Here is a 19,049-nt window from a genome sequence, read left to right as displayed (position 1 = left end):
AACACAAATGCATGTATGTTGAGTACATGGATCTGTAGATAGGATATATGTCTGTACATGTACATTATATATAATATACATACATATATAATTTCTCCTACTATTATAATGTCTCAAATTTTTCTGCTTTCTTTAGTTTTTCCAGTTATTTTTAGTTTTGCTGGATAGTGATGCTATAGCTCTTTAATTCCTTTCAGTCTATAATGAAGCATGACAGATTAATTATAAATATTATAGATGTGTTTATAAATACACATGCACACATATAGATACACATGCATGCAGAAGAGACAAGAAAAACAAGAGAAATATTTCTGTTCTTTAAGAAGCTTGCCTCAGAGGGAAAAGAGACTCTAGATCTGAAAGATGGTAATCCAGAAACTCTGACATGGTGATATTTTGATGAGCTGGTGAGCTCAGGAATGTATAGTGAGTTCTTCCTTAAACACAGTGTATCACACGACTGATCAGCATCTGCCCATCCTGTGTGACTCCTGGCCACAGATTCAGGAATCTACCCCAAAGGGATTGTGGGTCGGGGTCCTTTCTCTTGGTAACCACTACCTGGGTAGACATAGATCATAGCAAATGTGCATTAGTTATAGCCCAGAAAATAGAGCAGAAGGGAATTGAAAAGCAAGTTTAACTTTATCCAAAAAATAATTATTGAGTAGTACTAAAAGAATTTATTTTAGAATCAGATCATAATTTGAGACCATCAAGAGTTCCTAACTGTGTCCTAAGAAAGACACCTAGCTTCACTAAGAGATTTTCCTCATTTCAGTTAAGAATAATAGGTTTGAGAGCCAGGTCTAGAACTGGGAGGTCCTAAGTTCAAATCTGGCCTCAGATACTTCCTAGCTGTGTGACCCTGGGTAAGTCCCTTAACCCCCATTGCCTAGTCCTTACCACTCTTCTGCCCTGAAACCAGTACAAAGTGTTAATTCTAAGGATGAAAGTAAGGGTTTAAAACAAAAAGAATAACAGGTGTTCTACCAGTCTCTCAGGAAATTGGTAACAAGAAAGCTCAGTCTATTTTAAAGCATTACAAATTGTTATTATAGATAAAATTCTTATTTTAAACATGAATCATGAGTAAAGGTTTTCTTGTAAAAGCAACTCTTCTGCAGGGACTGAGGAAAGTTTACAATTTTTTATAAAAATTTTTGAGGATAAAATATTATTTCCTTTTTAAAAAACAATGAAAAGTAGATAAACCCAATGTTTTATTTAAATTAATGAAATAAAATATTCAAACTAAAAGTTCTATGGCAGTTAGGACTCATGGATATTTTTTAAACATTTAATAATATTCATTTTTAACATGGTTACATGATTCATGCTCCTACTTTCCCCTTCATGGATATTTTTAACTAATTACCTTCTCTCTCCACTATTCCCTGACATATTGCAAGTCCATTAAGAAGGTAAGATCCTTCATAGTAATATGCATCTTGCTTTTATGTTTCTATTCCTTGTTCTTATAACAGTACATGAGACAAAGAAAGCCATAATCAATAAGTAGACAGAAAAAAATGAACTAATTGTTGAATTATTAATATTAATAACAACAAGGCATTTTGATGGTTCAGTGCATGGAGTGCTGGGCCTGGTGTTAGAAGGTCTGAGTTCAATTCCATCCTCATAAATTTATAGTTGTGCTATTATGGCCAACTCACTTAGGTTGTCTCAGTTTCCTCAGCTGAAAAATGAGAATAATGCTAGCAACTTCCTGCCAGAATTATTGGAAGGATAAAATTAGCTAATATTTGTAAAGCACTTTACAAGCTTTAAAACACTCTATAAATATTCTTTCATCCATTCACTATTTCATTTAATTATCAGTTCATTTTAGTCCCTAAAACATGCATTTCTGTTAAAATTCAATTTGGTAGGGGCAGCTGGGTAGCTCAGTGGATTGAGAGCCAGGCCTAGAGATGGGAGGTCCTGGGTTCAAATCCGGCTTCAGACACTTCCCAGCTGTGTGACCCTGGGCAAGTCACTTGAACCCCCATTGCCCACCATTACCACTCTTCCACCTAGGAGCCAATACACAGAAGTTAAGGGTTTATATAAAAAAAACATTCAATTTGGTAAAAATGGATCTTAATATATTATTCTTTAGTTCTTATTTTAAAACTATTGAAAGGTCAGATGAGATATTTTGTGTAAAATATCTTGATTCATATCTATATGCTTTGTACATGTATATTTCATATTATATATTTGTTGATTAATACAGGATTTGTTAGCATATTTAAAATTCAAAACAATGTGAAATTTCCAAGCAACTCTCTAAGACTGTTATTGATATATGACTGTAATGCATTACTATTATGCCATAAGAAATGATGAACAAGGTGCTTACAAAAAAGATCCTGCAAAATACTTCTGTGAAGTGAGGCAAAGTGAAGTGAGCAGAACCAGAAGAATGTTGCACATCGTAACAGCAATAAATTTATGGTGATCAATTGTGAATGACTTAACTATTATCAACAAGGCAAGGATCCAGGACAAGTCCAAGGAGCTCATGTTGAAAATGATTATCTACCACCATAGAAGGGACACATGTATGAACATACACTACCATACTTCATACAAACATACTATTCTTCACTATGTTTCCTCTCTGAATTTTTCTCTAGTTTAAGCAATATGTGTCTTGTTTTGCTTGATGACAAGCAAGGAACTATATATTATATGATAACACAAACACAACGTGTATCATATTACTGCCCTCTTGGGGAGAGGGAAAAAGTAGGAAGGAGGGAAAGAACATGGATCACAAAATGTCAGAAAACAATTATTCAAAATTGTATTGACATGTAATCTGAAAAAATATTAAAATAAAAAAGATTAAGTTATGGAACAGGTGCATATCCACATTAGTTAAGGAATTCCTCATTGACCTTTCCCTATGGCCCTGAAATCTTAGCTTTACAGTAAATGGAAAAAAAAAAGACAGACACATTTTCTGTAAAAATGAGGTGCTGGGAGACCATTCTGTGTAAAGATATGGATTTATTGTGACAGAGAAATCACAGGGGCAGAAGTCTGCAAATTCTCCAGTTGAATCTGAGATCCCAAATTGCAAAACACATGAACTTTTCTAGTTTCATTTCTTTCTCCAAAATCCACTACAAAAGGTCTCCAAAAGGTCTGAGAGACCATTTCCAGACCTCCTGCTCTTCATTACATTTGGATGACCTTCTGGTCCTTGTAAGTTCTTACAGGAATTACTTTGATATGAGTACATTATGAAATGGATTCACACACTTAAGATTAATATAGTAACTTACTTATGATTTATATGAAAGTACACATGCTGAAAAACTACTGTAACAATACACAGCTTTGAAATTATAACTCAAGTATTGCCCCTGATCTACATTCTTAATTTGGTTATATACACAGGTTCTTGGAAGTGAATTCTTATTACAAATCACACATTTGCTTGTAGTAGTCCTAAATGTATTGATCAATCTATTAATTAATGATTTAATGGTTATACTTTCCATGATCTCTTTAGGATTTTTGTAGAAAATACACCCTGGCATTAAGATTCGGTGAGGACAAACAAGAATAAAAGGCAAATAAAAAATTATGGGGAAAATCTTCATAGCAAGTCTCTCTCACAAAGTCTTCCTGTCTCAATAGGTATGTAGAGAACTGAGTCAAATCTAAATGAATACAAAGCATTCCCAATTGAAAAATGGTCAAAACATATAAACAGGTAATTTGCAGATGAAGAAAATAAAACTATTTTTAATTATATGAAAAAATGTTCCAAATCACTATTGACCAGAGAAATACAAATCAAAAAAACTCGGAGGTACCACTTCATACCTACTGGATTGGCTAACATGACAAAAATGGAAAATGATAGATGCTGGAGGGAATGTGGAAAAAGAAAAAAAGCCCTGATACATTGCTAATGGAGCTGTGACCTGATAAAAACCATTCTGGAAAGCAATCTGGAACCATGCCCAAATGGCCAACAAACTGTCCATACCCTTTGACCCAGCAATGCAACCATAGATCTATATTCCAAAGAGATCAGAAATAGTGGAAAAGAAACTACGCGTACAAAAAATATTTTTGCAGATCTTTTTGAGGTGGCAAAGAACTAGAACTTAAAGGGAAGACCCTCAACTGGGGAATGGAGGTTCAAGTTGTGGTACATGATTGTAATGGAATACTGTTATGCTATAAGACCAGCAAAGACACATGAAGCAATATAACGTGAAGTGAGCACAACAAGTATATTGTATACAGTAACAACCAAAATGTATGATGGTCAACTGTCAATGATTTGACTATTATCAAGAAGATATCTAGGACAACTCTAAGAGGTTCATGACCAAAAAAAAAAGGATATCCATCACCACAGAAGAAACAGAGTTTGAATGCAAATTGAAACATGCCATTCTTTATTTTTTCCATAAATTTTTCTCCAGTGTAAGTAATATGTGTCTTATTTCACAAGATGTGGAACATAGAATTATATATTATATGATTATACACACACATATATATGTATGTGTATATATATATATATATATATATATATATATATATATATATATATAAAACCTGTATCATATTATGTACCTTCTTAGGGATTGTGGCACAGAGAATGTGAATCATAAATTATCAGAAAAGGAATATCAAGAAATTTTATTGATATGTAATCTGGAAACAAAATTTAAAAAGACTTTTAAAAAGATTTAGTGAGGAGGGGGCATGGCACTAGGGTCTCTATGTACATAAGAGAAAGAAACAATCATGGTGTAAATACTTTCCCTTCAGAAGGTAGACAACTTCACTGGAAATCAAGTGACTTACCATGGAATTTATAGTTAGTATGCATGTCAGACAAAGGTCTTGAACCCAGATCTCCCAGACTCCCAAGACACTCTGTTGTCCACTATAATATGATGTTTTATTTCTCTGAACAGAAAATTAGTTGCAGAGTGCTTTACAGATGACCTTATTTCATTAAAAATGTGATTTTCTCTGATCTCTTATAATATCTTTATATTTTTCCAAAACACTTTTATTGGGTCATAATAATTGGAGAATATTTTTTTCTTTGAAGTGTTCATTCATTTAAATCTCAACTTCTATCAAATGTAAGATAAATGACATTATATGGCTAATAATCTTTTTTAAAACTTGACACTAATGCAATTATCATCCCTTGATCATAAATGTGTATTGCTTAATTGTTCTCTTGTATTAAGGCAGATGGGTGGCAAAGTTGATCACTGGATTATGTTAGGAAAAAATGAGTTTAAATCCAGACTCAGATAATAGCTGTGTGGCATTGGGAAAGTCATTAATCATCTCATAACCTCAGCTTTCTCAGTAGCAAAATTAAGATAATAATAGCACCTACCTTCCAGGATTGATTAAGGTTCAACTGAGATAACTTGTTATAAAATGCCTAGTATGGTGCTTTGCACATAGGTGCTATATAAATATAAGCAATAATAAATATTTTAGACATCATTGCATTTATCCTATTTATTTTCTTATTTAAAATAATCGGTCAACATGCATTTATTATTTTCGTTGCCTATGTGCCAAGGCATTGTGTTAAGTTAATGAATAAATATAAATAAAAACAGAAACTTAAACAAGTTCACATTCTAATATGAGACGAAATTCAAACAAACATCAAACAGGATGTAGATATTGGAAATGGGAGACAATTTCTGAGGGTAGACCCATGAACATCAAGGAGGAAAATCACATTTCTACAAAAGATGACGTTTGATCTGATTTGTGAAGAAATATAGAGACGTGTCTGTCATCGAGTGTTCAACAGAATATGAAGAGATTTTTGGTGGGGTTGGGGTGGAACTAGTATTATCTTTAGAGATAGCAGCATGGGATGCAAAACTTTAATTTTGTGACCTTCATACACAGATAATAAATTATATTAAATTAAATTAAAAATGAAATATCTTTACCTCCTATGAAATGCCTGTCCCTTGTAAACTATTACTTCTCAAATTTGTGAGATTGTGCTTTCTACAGAATATATATTGGCAATCTCCCCTTTCCTATTTGAAACTCAAACCATCTAACAACCCTGCTGGAGACCAAGGCATCTTCAGAAATCCAAAAGACTCCTGATGGTCCCTACAGAATGCTTTAGCTGTAGCATGATGATGAATTGAAGGAGGCGATGAAGGCAGAAAAAATATTAATTTTAAGAATTAGGCATTTGTGATTTATTTCATTCAGAGAGGAGAGTGGATGTAACCCAACTTCAACTTACAGTAAAAATGTTCTTCCTTCCCCAGCTTCTGCCATGAAAAAAAAAGTAATCAACTCAACATCCATAAGAGGGAATAAACCTTCTGAGGTTCAGGGGTCAGATGCTTTCATACTCATTGATAGAGATGATAATGATGCTACTGACAGCATCTAGACACTGAATTCAGTGTGACAACAGGCATAAAAAGGCATCACCGAAGGCGATAATAATGAGCACCAGCAGGAGGACATATCTCAGACTGAGCAGCTGGGATGATACTATCAGCCTGATGGAATAGGATGAGCTCTTGCTCAGTGGAGAAGTTATTCTTCTTTTTATTGATAATCCTGGGGATTGAGACAACCTGATTCCCCAGGAGTAGCTTTTTGGCAGTTAGAAAGGAGACTATGACTGGGGAAAGAGACTGAGTAAAATAGCCTCCATGAATACTTCCTGGGAAAATGTAGGAAACAGTCCACTACATGACTTGCTGCATAACTTCTAAAAGAGAAAGTGGGGGTCTGGAGGAAGGAAAGACTGGACACAGGGATTAAAAATAATCCTTTCCCAAGCTGGTAAAAAGAGACACACTTGATACTATCTTTAAACTCATATTAATAAAGAAAACACTAGATCTTAATAAATTATTGCTTTTATATTATATTCTTGCACTTTGCAAAACATGATGTAAATATTATCTTGTTTTATCATTACAACAACTTTGGTCTATAGGTTTTATTATTATTTCCATTTTACTATAAAGAGACTGAGTCAGGAGATTGTTAAAGGATGAGCACAAGATCACATATTGATAAGTGTGTGAGCCTGGATTTGAACTCAATTCTTTCTGACTCCAGCTTTCTATCCAATCAAGGTAGGGAGAACTCTGGCTAGTGAGCAGTCTCTTTGAAAAGGACCTGGGAATTTTATTTTGGTACAAATTCATAATGAGTCACCATTTTTATATGGCCATTCTAAGCGACATTCCAGTTTAAGTAATTTTGAGAGAAACAATATCCAAGAATAAAGAGACGAAAGCTCCTTGTGAGCAGAGACTGGTTTTTACCTTTCTCTGTAGTGCTCTGTACATAGTGGGGGCTTAATAAGTGCTTGCTAATTTCAACTGAGCGTCATAAACTTGATTTCTTACAGGAATCACAAATAGTTCATAGGATTGTGCATTGAGAGGCAAAAGGGACACCAGAGATCATTTAGTCAACACTGTTATTTGATCAATGAAGTCCATGGAGGAAAAGTGATTTATCCAAGGCTATAAACATCAGAAGAGTGATAGAAACCCAATTTCTTTTACTTTAGGGGTAGGGCTATTACATCATACTTCCTCCCTCAAAAAGACTTCAACCTTTTCATTTCACAGATGACTAAACTGACCCCTGGAGAGATTAAAGAATTCTCCATCCTCACACAGCTAGTAAGTATCTAAAATTGAATTAAATCTAGGTCTTCATGATCCAACAACTATTGTTCTATCCACTAAACCAAACAAACCAAGACTTTGCCTTAAATTATATTTTTCCCAGTTGTGAATCTATAAGAAACATCTGATTGGACAACTTAATTTTAATAAAAAATTTCATAAGGCAAAATGATCCCTCATTATCTCCTTTAGAGTTAGATGTTTTGTATCCAAAACCAAAATAATTTATCTCATCTCATCATAGACATTATTGACTGATAGATAAAGGCAACCACACATTAAAGAACTATTTCCCATGTGGATTGCACATGTGAGTTATTTCATTCATTTTCACATTTATTTTGATTATTCTTTGGGGCACTTATATCTAAGAGAACTGACACAGCCACCCTCAATCACAACAACCCTTTTCCACTTTAATAAGAATCTACTTTTTAAAATTTTTTAGAAAAAATTTTTCCATGGTTACATGATTCATGTTCTTGCTCTCTCTCCCCCTAACCCTCACCCCCCCCTTATGCACTCACCCATAAACATGCATTTCCACTGGTTAAGAATGTACTTTTATCTCAAAAATGAAATAACTTAGTCACAAGCGTTCCCACATTTCAAAATAGAGATTCTTCACTGGGCATAGGTAGTCTGATTAATCACTGACTCTCAAAATTTCAGAGTGGGAAAGACCTAAGAAACCATCTAGTCCTTTCTATATCAGAGAAGGAATTCTCACTATAATAAATGTTTATCCTTTCCCTGATTGAAGACCCTATCCCAATGCTTCCCCCAATAAACAGTCAGCATTTTTTAAGTGCCTACTATGTTCCTGATGAGGCAGCTAGACGGTACAGTGAATAGAGCACAGGGCCTGGAATGAGGAAAATTTAAATTAAATTGTAATGGCAGATATTCACTGGAGGTGTGACACTGACTAAAGTCACTTAACCCTTCTTGCCTCAGTTTCCTCATCTGTAAAATGAATTGGAAAAGGAAATGTCAAACTGTTCTACTATGATTGCCAAGAAAACCCAAAATAGGATCATAAAGAGTCAGACATGATTGAAATGACTGAACAACAAATATTCTAAATAATTTACTGAGTTCTTTGGATGCAGAAAAAAACACAGTAAAGTACTTTTAAAAATTATCTACAGGGGGATATCTGGGTAGCTCAGTGGATTGAGAGTCAGGCCTAGAGATGGGAGGTTCTAGGTTCAAAGCCTGCCTCAGACACTTCCCAGCTGTGTGACCCTGGGCAAGTCACTTGATCCCTATCGCCCACCCTTATCAATCTTCCACCTATGAGACAATACACAGAAGTTCAGGGTTTAAAAAAAAGTATAAAATTATCTACAAATAGTTCTAATTGTTAGTATTTTGACTTAATACCAAGCCTAAATCTCTTGCTTTTTAACTTTTGTCAATCACTCCTATTTTTTTCTATTGGACCAAAAACAAGTAAGGGTAACTCTCTTCTAAATCATAGCCCTTCAAATACTTGAATAGAGTTATAATAGTCAATCTGAGTCTTCCCCAAGCTTCAACATCCCCACTTCTTTAGACATAGCAGGTTTTGAAGTCCTTTAACTGTTTTATTTGCTTTCTTCTAGACACTCCTCCAGTTTTCAGTGTTTTCTTTAAAGTGTGGCACCCAGAACTAAAGACAATGATTCATAACCATTCAGAAAGCTACGCTTCTCTGATTTCATATGGTCTAACCAGGACAGATAAGAGTTTTCTCTAGAAAATTTAATTGCAGATTAAGGGCAAAAGAGGTAGAAACATAGTAGTGCCCAGTATGACCTCCAAGGAAAAACATGAGCATTTAATTGGTTCTAGACATACAAAGGCTATTTAAACTAAATTAAAATGACAACTTAAGACTTTCAAATCATATGAAGTCAAAATAGACCATAATTTATTATTTAATGCAGTCTTTAGTATGGGAACCATACTGAGTTTATTTAAATTGGTGACTATATCCAGTAGATTCATATCTATAATATTCCAAACTCATAACCACTCATTACTATTTCTACAGGTATTTTGGAGTAGAAGATGCAGGTGAAGAGACATCCCCAGAAAAGACCCAGCTCTTTCTCCACCTTCTCTCACACTGTCCAATACCATCAGTGCCTGTTTGTCCTTGGGTACTGTAACATAATCTATTGTTTTATTATCCAAACCTTCTCCTCAACCACAAATAGGCTGGGGGTAGAGAGATAGATAGATGGATAGAGAGAAAGAAAGGAAGGAAGGAAGGAAGAAAGGAAGGAAGGAAGGAAGGAAGATGAGAAAGACGGATGGTCAGATACAAGATACATAGAGTTAGATAGAGAAATATAAATATAAGGTTAGACAGAAAGTCCAAACTGTATTAGGAATTCAAACTAGGGCATTTAGAGCATAATATTGGTATTGTACCATATGATATTATATTTTTAATAATAAAACAACTCTAGAGATTGATTTAGGGTAAGAAATACCAGTTTATCAATCACCCTAGTACAAATATCAATAATATGGAAATAGGTCTTGATCAATGATACACGTAAAACCCAGTGGAACTGCTCATTGACTACAGGAGGGTGGTAGGAGGAGGGGAGAGAGAGAGAGAACATGAATCATGTAACCATGGAAACATATTCTAAATTCATTAATTAAATGAATAAACTTTAAAAAAAAGAAATATCAGTTTATAGAATGCATATCCATTTATTGATTAGGCCAGCATCAGAACCCATAACATAACATATAGGTATATAACCCTCTCAAATGACCAGTGACCCAGAAGTTAAGTCAGGCAGCTTAATACAGTTTTAGGAGCCCATTGTTCAGGCCCTCCCTTGAACATCCCAAGATATTTCTAATTGGTGGATAAATAAGTAAGACGGGATCTCTCAAACCATTCATTGTCTCCATCCCCCCACAAGCAGAAGGTGAGGGATTTGTCATGACACTGGAAAATAACTCTTCTCCTCTTCGTATTAACCAAATTCTGCTTAAAAAGAAAGCATTCTTTGGGATTCCTAATGAGAAAGATAGTGAAAAAAGCTGACCCAGACCTCAGATAGAAAAATACAGATCAATTCCCCCTAATATTCAGAAATTTGATTTAGGACCTTTCGAATCTTGAGCCCTGTGTTAAAAATACAATAAATGAAAAACAAATCCTCACATGTTGTATCATATCATATTATAATGTACAATAGAGTATCCCTTATCCAGGTTTTTGCTTTTCATGGTTTCACTTTTCCATGATTTCAGTTTTTTTCTGGTTAACTCCAAAGTACTAGAAGTTAGCAGGCAAAAGTTGTCTGCTCCCAGAGGAGGGAATCTTCTGCTTCACTTTTACTTTTTCCCACTTGTTTGGGGGTGACTGTCAAGTTCTAAGCTGAGGGGCAAGTGGAGAGAAAGAGAGAGAAAGAGAGAAAGAGAGAGAAAGAGAGAGAGAGAACATATATAACATATATTAAGCAGGTATAGGCTTATATCCACAGTTTCTTGGAACATATCCTCCATGAATACTGGGACCCTACTGTATAATTATATTTCCTTAGACTTAAAGAAGCTCGTTCTTATAATAGAGTGTTACAAGTCTCAGAGCTCTGGGTATCTTATTTCCAACTAGCATTCTCATAGACAGCAAGTCTCCATCTTCCCCTGAGGGTTTATAGGCACTCTTATGCAGTTACAGATGATTCTGTAGCACCATCAGATTGTTTCACCCTTGTGTTTTTTCCTTAGATTATTACTTGAAAATCCATTAAGTTATCTGACTTTCTGAAGCTTTTAGAAATGCATATTTACTAAAAAGATGAAATAAGAATGGCTGGTACAAATCACCTACATTAAAAGGAAAAGGAAAGAAAAAGAATAATCTGAGACATATACTCCTACAAATATATACTGAGTTTATAGGAGAGTTATTGTTTGTCCTGTATTTCAAAGAGGACGAATGGCATAATGGGATGGTGACTTGAGCACGAATTGAATTTAAGTAAGATAAATTTGCTCACAGTCATCAACCTCGCTCTCTCTTCCAGAGTCACTGAACTCCAGTGTCAAGACAAAAATCTGCATGACTGGTAACAGCCTGGGACGCAGTGGAAGACTTTGGCATCTTCAATGTCTAACCAAGCTCTAAACACTCCAGAGTCTACTTCAGCTGCCTACAAGGCTATTTGAACAAGTTGTTCTCATCTGCCCATTCTATCAGGCAAAGTTTTCATATTCTTGGGGTAGAAATTCTTTAACTCATTCCTGTAGGTTCAAGGTTTATCAGTTACCCTTAACCTGGTTTTGCCCATCTACCAATAATGTTTTAGTGGTATGTGGCCATTGGGGATACTGCAGCTTCTTAGTGCCACACTGAAATTTTAAAAGGATATGAGACAAAGAATTATTTCAAAGCCCTTAGTTGCTAGAAGTCATTTTCTCTCTTTCATGATGCTCTCAATTGTTTCCCCTTATGTATGGGGGAGTTCCTTTTCTGAATTACTTTTTGATTTATAGGGTTTTTTTTTTTCTGTCTTGACTTCCAATTAAGATACTACTACTATCCAGGAAGGGTGATGATGGAAAGTTTAAAATCCTCCAGACATTCTTTTTTTTTTGTTTAATTTAAATTTTGAATATTTTCTCATAGTCACATGTTTCATGTTCATTCCCTCTCCCCCAAAACTCCCTTGTCCCCCTTAGACGATGCACAATTCCACTCCTCCAGACATTCTGAAGCTTGCAAAGTCCTTTTCCTGCCAGTTGAGCAGAGGAGAAGACCTATGGTCAAAGCTGATTGTGTCTTCCCTCCCTACAGCCCTCCCACTCCTAATACATTTTTTGGAAGGGTGGGGTGTATTGTTACTAGAAATCTGTCTTTTCTCCCATGTCTCCACTCTCTAGAAATCGCTAATTCAAGGTAATATTATGTTTTTTTATGATTCAGAGAGTTTGATAAAAATCCCATTAGCCAATCTTTTCACTTCTTCAAATTATTTCGAAGAAGTTTTTCATGTAGTCTAGGGCCTACAAATGAGATTGAGTTATTGGGAAATTTATTACTTACTTTTAAGTAGGGCAGGGATGACTTATTTGTTCAGAAAAATCCTTATATTTAAGTGAGATAGAAATAACAAATATAATTTAAATCAATTCAACATACAATTAAGTGCCAAGTATTTTGTGCCAAGACTATACAAAGATGAGATGAAACAAAGTGGCACCTTAGAAATAAGCCTGGATTTGGGATCAGAAGGCTTGAGTTCAAACCCCATCTTTGACACATGATTTTTTTTAACCCTGAACAAATCACTTAATCTCTTTGGGTTTCTCTTCCTCATCTGGAAAAATGAGAAAACTGGATTAATTGGCCTCTAAAGTCCCATTCTGCTTCTGATCTATGCTGAGGAAAGCAGTGGATTACTTTAAAGAGTTTAAATTCTACTCCACACAGCAATTTTAAAATAATATTTTCTAAATACTAAATAAATAAATAGATAAATTAATTACAGTATAATTTTGTGATGAGGCAGAAAATCAAAAACTATGTGAAATAGGCTTAGAATTTTTGAAGGAAATATAATTTGAATTTACCCTTGAAGAGAATAAGGAATTCCAAGAAGTTGAGGAGTAAAGGGGAGGAACTCTTGGAATGGAAGACAACCTAAGCAAAACCAAAGACATAAGAAATGAGAAGTCATATACTTGGCATCATAGCATCATACATTTAAAGGTGAAAAGGACTTCAAGGAGTCCAATTATTTTATAGGTGGATATACTGGACCCTAAAGCAATTCAGCCTCAGGAACTCATTTAAGGTTCCCAAGGTAGTAAAAGTCCAAAAAAGAATTTGAACCCAATCCTCTGACTCACAGTTCTTTCTACTCTTCCCTACTGACTCTATGTTAGTTGGAATCTAATGTGCATGAAAGAGAATGATGTGATTATTTTGTTGAAAATGATCATTGATTAACTACTGGAGTTGAGAGAGCAAAAAGTTAACGAGGATTTGGGTTGTGAACTTGGATGACTTGAAGAATATTGATATCCTCAGCAGAAAAAGCAGAATTAGAAAGAGGGGTGGGCTTGAAGGGAGAGATAAATAGTTCAATTCCCTCTAAAAAACTCAGGAATAAGCCTTTAAGGTCAGCACCACTGACAACATCCTGGAATTTCCTAGTCCATTTCTAAGTCCGTGGAGGGACATTTGCGTGATAGTTATAAGGGTCTGTTGCCTCAATCCTCCCCCTTTGGGATGGCTAAACTCAAGTTGGCTGTCTTACTTTTAATTTTAGTGCACCTTGAAGCAAGCTCAACTTGTCCACAGTGAGAGAGAGGTGAAGAGGAGCGCTCTCCATGGGAAAAGGTAGGTCTCCCTCCACCCTGCACTCACACACCTGTCATGTATTGCTGCCAACACAATTGCTGGCCAGCCGTCACTGCACACAAAAACCGAGAATAGGACAAAGTGGCCGGAATACCAGAGAACGCATGTCCAGAATCTCATCACCTCACTCACTCACTCATTTACAAACCACATCATGATTCCGTAGTTGGCATTCCCTGAATAAATTATGGCCAGCCCTTTCTCATGTGTCCTTTCTCCTCATTCTATTTTCATACAAAAACGACCATATGCTTCCTGTGATTCTTTTCTAACAGCCTCTCCCCAGCCCCAAATAACAATAAGACCAGAGCATTACAGTCTGGTGTCCCACAATACTATTATTAATTCTCTTGGCTCCAAGGCTGTTCCTGGTAAGTCCTAGCTGAGTCTAGAACCCTTTCAGTTTCCCAGTTGGCGCACAGTCTGAATTCATACAGTCTGAATTCATACAGAATGCACTCAGGTGCTGATGATCATCTAATCAAAGCTCCCAAGTGACTAATGATTTTTTTCCACAAGAGCATTCTCACAGAAGAGGATAAAATCATTGTTTCTAAGCAGGAATTCAGGACTTTCTTTTATTGATGGTGTAACTCAGTAACAGGGGCAACATGTAAAAGAGAACCCAGGACTTCCTCTGGCTGACACAATCAGTCGGCACCCCCATGGTTCCTGACTTGCCTTGATCCTGTGTTAACCTGGAATGCAGCTTTCCTCTAGACGGGGAAAGTCCAAATATCTCAGCCTTGGAGATTCAGCTCTTCCTTAAAATGGAGTCCCATTATCATTTATTCATGGATTGCCTTTCCACATCTTTCTTTACATTGTGGTAACCAGAGAGACCTTTTCTAAATGGATTTAATTTAATCATGTATCTACTAAGTCTTGTGAGAAAACACACACACACAATCTTATCCTATTTTATGATTAAATTGTATTCAGCTTATTTCATAAGCCCTTTAGAGTTTTGATACTGATTATATAAAAAGCTTCTTTCTTTTCAGCAAGACATGAAAGCTTAAGGGACAGAGTCCAATTCAGGTAATCTGTTTATTTAAAGGAATGTTGCAAGACTCTTTGGAAAAGTCTCCTAGTTGTGTCAAATATCTAAAAAATGACAAGTTGAATTTAATTTAAAATAAAAATATGTAAGAAACTGCCAGTCGTCTGTTCTCAATTTTCTATCTTTGCCCTTCATACCTGTGAAGAAAACATAAAATTCTGCCACTTGACTCCTCTTAGGTCAGTCTAGAAGAGATGCTGGATAACACTTCTGACCCTCCACCTTTAATAGATGCACATGCCTTACTACTGAGTGCAATTTAGAGACATTTTTGATAAACTCTCCCCCATCCTCCCTTTGAGACAATCCCTAAACTTGCTGCTCTGAAATTAGTATTATGATTATTATTATTATTTTTAATAGTATTTGAGCACATCTCTACCCTCACATTGTATCTCAGCATTGTTTTCTGCATAAGGACAATTTTCTGGATTCTTGTCTTTACTCACAGTTTTCCATCATTTCAGTTAGCTTACAAATTTTGGGGGTATTTCATTCACTGACTGTTTTTCACAGAATCACAGTGTGGCCTGTATAAGCTCTGAGGACATTTATCCTATCTCTTGTGTAACAAACTAGTCACACACAAAAAAAAAAAGCTCTGGTGGGAAAAAGCTCTGGAGGCATCTGGGTAGCTCAGTGGATTGATAGCTTAGTGATGGGAGGTCCTGGGATCAAGTCTGACATCAGACACGTCCCAGCTGTGTGACCCTGGGCAAGTCACTTGACCCCCATTGCCTATCCTTACCACTCTTCTGCCTTGGAGCCAATACACAGTATTGACTCCAAGACGGAAGGTAAGAGTTTAAAAAAAAAAAAAAAAAAAAAAAAAAAAAAAAAAAAGCTCTGTTTTCTCCTCAGAGTTTTACTTATGGCAAATTCTACTGCCCATCTCATGAGCTATCAGTACAGTGAGCAGATAGAGCACTGGCCCTGGAGTTAGCACAATCTGAGTTCCAATCAAGTATCAGACATTTACTAGGTGACCTTGTGAAAATTACTTAATCTGTATTTGCCTCAGTTTCCTCAACTGTAAAAGGGAGTTAACAATAATACCTGTCTCCCTTGTTTGTTGTTGAGGAACAAACGACAACAGTTGTCAAGCACTTAGTACTATGTCTGGCAAAAAGTATTCTATGTTAAATAAAGTGCCATATAGGTACTAGAAATAATTATTATTCCTTAACAAAAGTTCTTTTAGCATGAGGTATTAATTAAGAAACACTTTAGTAATCTAGCCTTAAGGAAGTCTTCAAAAGGAGAATTAATTAAGGTAGTACAGTAAATATATATTTAAATATATATAAATAATATATGTAAGTAAATATATATACATTCTATAATTTATATTTACATATATAAATATATATTCTACAATTTATGTTTACATATATGTGTATATATGTAAAATATATAATGTATATGTATTAAATATATTATGCTATATATATATATATATTCCTCCCAAAATATCTGGGACACCTGGTTCCATGAGTACATACAATGCTGAGTAAAATGTATACTCAAAGCACACATTGCACACGTGGAGCTCCTATTCTGCCATTGATCATGCACTCAAGAATTGACCCTCAGACAGGGTGGAGTTTCTTTTCTTGGCTCCTCTCAGGACTAAGATTTTATATCAAATCTATTCTTGGCTTCCAGTGCAGACACTGTCATCACTGGATCTGATGATACGACTAGAATATTAAAGAAAAATTGAAAGTTCAACATATTCTGGGCATTGTGAAGACCAACGAGTCCTTTCAATTGAGGAGGTGAAGGTGAGAGGGGACATAGATCAAAGCCAAAGCTACACTTTCTCCTTTCCCTCAATTCGGGGTGTAAGTAGAATCTTTATTTGCTCCAACTTCTCAAATGAATTGGTTTGTTCTTAATTCACTTAATAACTTAAAGATGACTGCTGGGTATAACAAAGTCTTCTTGGCCAAGCTAAATCCATTTGCTGTGTAATATGTACTCAGTCTAAGCTTTAAGTGCGGGTGGGGTAACTAGTCAGAGTAGATGAATTATCCTTAGCCATAAAACCAACAAGTATTCATCCATCCTCAATAAGCTTGAATATCCCCAACAAGATTTTCTTAGGTAGACCTTTCTACTTTTGCATAAATCTAATTATAAGATTCTTTTCCCCCTTAAATGGAGATAAAATTTCTTTCTTATCTATCATTACTTAATCAGTATTCAGTGGATGATCAGAATAATTTTCATTCTTCTTCCATATGGCATCACTTCAAATACTTGAAGGCAACTGTCACGTACCCATAAATTTTCTTTTGTCAACAAATCCTTTTACTACCAGGGCTTTCATTAAAGCGACTATCATACTGTATATGTTCTCCAGCTTAACAATATCCATTCAAACTCTGAATATTCAATATGTGGCCACCTTATAGAGCAGTGTATGGAGGTTCTTTCATTTGTCTTTTGTTTTTCAGTGATATCCAACTCTTCATAACCAAACTTGGCAAAGATACTGTAGTGGTTTGCCATTTCCTTCTCCAGATCATTTCAAGAATGAAAAATAGCATCAAATAACTTGCCCAGAGTTACATAGCTAGTGAGTATTTCAGACCAGATTTGAACTCAGAAAAATGAGTCTTCCTGCTTGGAGACTCAGGACTGGTTTGACTGTATCACTTACCTGCCCTGCTCCACCTACCTGACTGGTCAATGATTAATGTATACATATTGACTTGGATTAATTCATGTGAATTATCAGTCATTAATAAATTAATCCACATATATTTTTAACATTGTAATCAATGCAATACATTTTCTTGAATTATTATCTGAATATTACCATTGATCAATGCATATCATTTATCTCTTTAAAATAAAAATCGAGTGTTTTTGTTGTGATAATATATAAATGGTAGTACAACTTAAACAAAGGAAAAATAAGAATTAAAATTAGAGCAAGAACAGCCCAACTAGCTGAAGCTTGAAAAAATAGACTTTTTTAACAAGAGAACAAAAATAAGAAGAGTCAGAGTATATAGTAATCAAGAGAAAAAATATAGACTTTCATCCACTGTCTCATTTTATTCTCCTGAGTACTATAATCATATATTGTCCCCAATTTTTCCTCACCCAGTCTACTATTGGGTGACTATTCCTGCAGATCCATTATTCCCAAAGGTGACATGCTTGGTCTCTCCTCTCTGGTAGTAGCATCAAGGGGAATAGAATCAACTTTATTTCCCTTTATTCAGTCACTTCCTGCCTAACAGCCATTCCCACCTAGTTTAATTCAGATGCCTTCTGCTTAAGTCTTTCCCCTTACTAATTTCATTCCATCTAATAGCACCAAAACCTTTCACCAAGGGTTGTCTCTATTTAATAACAGCCCCTTCAATAAATTAATAACAACTTATAAATGAGAAATGAACCCAACTCCTCTCTAAGCATAATATTCAAAAGAAATCAACTAGCTTGTGAATATGTATTGTGATAATCATTTCTTTTTCATTTATTGTGCAAATATTACTTTGTCTTCATGGTTAATGATATGTAAATTTGTGGTTTACCTAATAAAAAAGCAATGAAGGTACAAATAAAGGGGAAAAAAACCATAGCCCCTAATAGTAAGGGCTCATGTGGAGGGGACAACATGCCAAAAATGTATACACAAGATATATACAGAGTAATGGAAAGTAATTTCAGAGGGAATGAATTATCAGCAACTGAGGAGGAAATGATAGAGACCTCCTGAAAAAACTGTTATTTGAGCTTGGAAGAAATCAGAGAAACTAGTAGGTGAGAGTGAAGAGGGAGAACAATTCAGGTATAGTGAAGAGCCAGTGCAAAAACAAAGAAACAGAGTGTTCTATGTGAGGAACAAAAAACTGCATGGTGGGACTTAAACTAAAATAAGTAG

Source organism: Gracilinanus agilis, chromosome 3 (genome assembly GCF_016433145.1).
Source record: "Gracilinanus agilis isolate LMUSP501 chromosome 3, AgileGrace, whole genome shotgun sequence".
Taxonomy (NCBI): Eukaryota; Metazoa; Chordata; class Mammalia; order Didelphimorphia; family Didelphidae; genus Gracilinanus; species Gracilinanus agilis.
Note: the sequence above shows the minus strand (reverse complement) of the source record.